Source organism: Suricata suricatta, chromosome 6 (genome assembly GCF_006229205.1).
Source record: "Suricata suricatta isolate VVHF042 chromosome 6, meerkat_22Aug2017_6uvM2_HiC, whole genome shotgun sequence".
NCBI lineage: Eukaryota > Metazoa > Chordata > Mammalia > Carnivora > Herpestidae > Suricata > Suricata suricatta.
The window spans coordinates 2,693,637-2,698,547 of record NC_043705.1 but is presented as its reverse complement, the minus strand read 5'-3'; the positions used below and the strand labels follow the sequence as shown (position 1 = coordinate 2,698,547).

General features: G+C 35.6%; 1 protein-coding gene across 1 annotated transcript in view; it reads left to right on the top strand.

Annotated features, from left to right (window-relative positions):
• The window catches only part of LOC115294075 (olfactory receptor 14A16-like), a 20,701-nt gene that overhangs the window by 14,602 nt on the left and 1,188 nt on the right, over window positions 1-4,911 (top strand). The window lies entirely within an intron of this gene.

The following is a 4,911-nucleotide window of genomic DNA, read 5'->3' as shown; positions in this document are numbered from 1 at the left end:
TTAGTTCTGCACTGAGCTATGGAGAATACCACAATTTAACGTCTTGTGGGACTGGTGAAGTTAAAACATGTTGTTTTCTGAGATTAGAGTTTCTGCGGGCTGATTCCTCAAGAGCAAGTTTTAAAATGTGAGGCACTAGATGTTGGATCCAAACCCATCCCTTCTCAGAAAGAAGTTGGGATTTGAATTTTTCCTCCCCGTTGAATGTTGCTCTACTAAAGGGGGAGTTTATGGCAAGAGTGTGTCTCAGCATTTTTTACCCATTTTAATGTGGGTATTTGCTTGAATTCCTAATGTATAAAAATCACTCAGCCAGTTTTTGGAGTACTTTCAGAGAGTATGACTTTTTAGTGTAGCTATTAAATTGATGTGTCTGGCAGAATGTGAATTCATGGACCTCCAATGTAAACATCTTGAACTAAAAAACTAATAACTCTTTACTTAACTTGAGATTATAATGGTTATTTTCTATCTTTGATAATACAATTTTTGTTTGTTAAAGGATATGAACATTTTTAAGTAATTTCTTTATCATCTCTTAAAACTGTGTGTCTCTATCTTTGTGCACGCACGTACCCCTGTGCATGTTGAGTTTTGGTATTGAATCGCTGACCCTTTATTGAGAAAAACGCTCTGTACTTTTGAAACACATTAAACCGCTAATGAAAATTGATGAACAATGTATGTGGCAGGCAACTTCTGGCTCATTTATTTCTGGAAAATATTTTACTTTGACTTACATGTTTATCTTTATACTGATATAGAAAGTCTTATTTTAGCTTCTTAGTAGATTCTGGAATGCAATAGCAGAGTCCTCCAGCTATCTTCTTTTTCAAATATTTTAGCTATTAGAGACATTTTTATTGTCCATTCAATTTTTAGAATACATTTAAAATTTGTAATAATAATGTTGCAACCAAAAGGTTCCTTCCTCAATACCCATCATCATTTTCAACTCTTCTCCATCCTGTCTCAATCATCAGTTTTCTGTATTTAAAAATCAGTTATGGTTTTCCTCTCATCCTCTCCCTTCTGCTCCTGCATGCTCTTCTGTTTCTCAAGTTTCTCAAGTTCCACATATAAATGAAAAAATGTGATATCTGTCTTTCTCTAAATGACTTATTTAACTTAGTATAATACCTTCCAGTTCCCTCCACATTGCTGCAGATGGCATCATTACATTTTTTCTCAATGCCAATTCGGATTCCATCATATATGTAAACCACATCTTTTTGATCCATTCATCAGTTGATGGTCATGTAGGCTCTTTGCATAATTTGGCTTTGTTGAAAGCACTGGATAAACATTAGGCTATGTCTGCCCTGTGAATCAGCACTCCTGTATCCTTTGGATACATCATTAGTCGTGCTATTGCTGGGTCATAGGGTAGCTCTATTTTTAATATTTTGAGGAGCCTCCACACTGTTTTCCAGAGTGGAAGCCCCAGTTTTCATTCCGAACAACAGTGCAAGAGGGTCCCCATTTGTCCACATCCTCACCAGCATCTGTTGTTTTCTGAGTTGTTAGTTTTAGCCACTCTGACTGGTGTGACATAATATCTCAGTGTGGTTTTCATCTGTATTTCCCTGATGATGACTGACGTTGAGCATCATTTCATGTGTCTGTTGGCCATCTAGATGTCCTCTTCAGAAAAATGCTTATCCATGACTTATGTCTATTTATTTGCTGGATTATTTGTTTTTCAGATATTGAGTTTGGCAAATTTTTATAGAATTTTGATACTAACCTTTGTCTGATATGTCATTTACAAATATCTTTTCCCATTCCATTGTTTGCCTTTTAGTTTGGTTGATTATGTCCTTGAAGTGCAGAAGCTTTTTATCTTGATGAGGTCCCGATAGTTCATTTTTGCTTTTAATTCCCGTGCCTTTTGGAGACATGTCAAAAAAGAAATTTCTGTGGCTGAACTCAAAGAGGTTATTGCCTGCTTTCTCCCCTAGGCTGTTGATAGTTTCCTGTCTCACATTTAGACCTTTCATCCAGTTTGAGTTTATTTTTGTGTATGGTGTAAGAAAGTAGTCTAGTTCCATTCCTCCGCATGACGCTGTCCAGTTCTCCCAGCATGATTTGCTAAAGACACTGTGTTTTATCGTTGGCAATTCTTTCCTGCTTTGTCAAAGATTAGTTGACCATACATTTGGGGGTTCAAATCTGGGTTCCCTTCTATTCCATCAGTCTATGTGTCTGTTTTTGTGCCAATACCATACTATCTCATTGATTACAGCTTTGAAGTAGAGGCTAATGTCTGGGATTGTGATACCGCCCACATTGGTTTTCTTCTTCAATATTACTTTGGCTATTCGGGGTCTTTTGAGGTACCATCCAAATTTTAGAATGGTTTGTTCTAGCTTTGAGAAGAATGTCAATGCAATTTTGATTGGGATTGCATTGAATGTGTAGATTGTTTTGGATAGTATTGACATTTTAACAATATTTATTCTTCCAATCCATGAGCACAGAATGTGTTTTCATTTCCTGTGTGACTTCTTCAATGTCCTTCATAAGTTTTGTATAGTATTCAGCATACAGATTTTTTATATCTTGGTTATTTTTATTCCTATGTATTTTATGTTCTTGGTGCAATTGTGAGTGGGATGAGTTTCTTGATTTCTATTTCTGTTGCTTCATTATTGGTGTATAGAAATGCAACCGCTTTCTGTTCATGAATTTTGAACTTGACCACATTGCCGAATTCATGTGCCAGTTCTAGGAACCTTTTGGTGGAGTGTATTGGTTTTTTTCATATAGAACATTATGCCATCTGAAAAAAGTGACTTTTTCTTTGCCAATTTTGATGCCTTTTATTTTGTTTTGTTGTCTGATTGCTGATGCTAGGATTTCTAGCACTATGTTAAACAACAGTGGTGAGAGTGGATATCCCTGTCATGTTCCCGATCTAAGTGGGAAAACTCTAATTCTTTTTTCCACTGAGGATGCTATTACCTGTGAACGTTTCATATATGGCTTTGATGATGTTTAGGTATGTTTCTTCTTTCCCGACTCTCTGAGGGTTTTTATTTTAAAAAGGATGATATGTTTTCTCAAATGCTTTTGCTGCATCTATTGAGAGAATCATATGGTTCTTACCTTTTCTGTTATTAATATGATGTATCACCTTAATTGATTTGCAAATACTGAACCACACGTGCAGACAGGAATGAATCCCACTTGTTGATGGTGGATAATTCCTTTAATATGAGATGAATTCGATGTGCTTGTTATATTGCTGAGAATCTTTGCATTCGTATCCCTCAGGGATATTGACATGTAATTCTCCTTTTGTGTGTCGTCTCTGTCTGATTTGGAAGTCAAGGTAACATTGGCTTCATAGAATGATTCTGGAAACTTTTGTTCCATTTCTATTTTTTGGAATAGCTTGAGAAGGATAGGTATTGACTCTGTTTTAAATGTCTGGTAGAATTCCTCTTGCGAAGCTATCTGGCCATGAACACTTATTTATTGGGGGATTTTTGTTGAGTGATTCCAATTCTTTACTAGTTATGGTTCTGTCCAAATGTTCAATTTCTTCCCATTTGGTTTTGGTAGTGTGTGTGTGGCTCGGTATTTTTCCATTTCTTCTATGTTGCCCAGTTTGTTGGCATATAATTTTTCATAGTATCCTTATAATTCTTTGTATTTGTCGTATTGGTTGTGATAAGTCCATTTTCATTTGTGATTTTTATCTATGTGGTTATTCTTACTTGTTTTTCAGAAGTCTGGCTAGGGCTTATCTCTTTTGTTTATTAAAAAAAAACAGATCTTACAGTCATTGTTATTTTCTACTGTGGTGTGTGTGTGTGTGTGTGTGTGTGTGTGTGTGTGTGTGTTGTTTATTCTGCTCTGATCTTTATTGTTTCTTTTCTTCTGCTGGCCTTGGGGTTTCTTTCCTGTTCTTCTTCTAGCTCCTTTAAGTGTGCTGTTAGATTGGGGCCTTTTCTTGTTCCTTGAGATAGACCTGGAAGGCAATGTATTTTCTTCTTGGGACTGCCTTTGCTGAATCCCAAATGGTTTGGACTATCGTGTTTTCACATGATGAATGTTTCATTGTTCATTTTCATTTGTTTCCATAGATTTTTAAATTTCTTCTCTAATTGACTGGTTGGCCCATTCATTCTTTAGTAAAATGTTCTTTAAACATCATGCATTTGGAGGTTTTCCAAAACTTTTCCTGTGGTTGATTTCAAGTTTCAGAGCATTATGATATGAAAATGTGCCTGGTAGAATCTCAGTTCTTTTGCATTTAATCGAGGGGTGTTTTGTGACCCAGTATGTGATCTATCTTGGAGAATGTTCTATATGATTCGAGAAGAATGTGTATTCTGCTGCTTCGGGATGAAAAGCACTAAATATATCTGTGAAGTCTGTCTGAACCAGTGTATTATAGAGGGTCATTGTTTTTTTTTTTTATTAATTTTCTTCCTAGATGATTAGACCATTACTGTAAGTGCAGTATTCAATTAGCCTGAAATTACTGTCTTCCTACCAATTGGCTAATTTGACTATACATTAATTAATTAAATGTGTTAAAGAACACTGAAATCAGATCTTAAAAAATAGGTAACAATCAGTGGAATTATTAAAATTACTATTAATATATATATCTTAAGTCTTTAACTGCTGACAGGACTCAAAAGACTCAGTTTATCCTCAAAGACCAGCGTTATTAAAGTAAAGATGGCAGCACAGCAATAGCAGGAAAAGATATAAATTGAAAGGGTCTATGGGATGTTCCATATGATTTTCTCACATGGTGACATTTCACATGGGAATTTTAGTTCTCACTCTCTGGATCACACACTGTATACATTGTTTCCAGTTCTGAACAACCACCAGAATTTATAGGAAGGATCTTGATATGAGGAAACCAAAAGACTGCTGAAGGGGATCTTT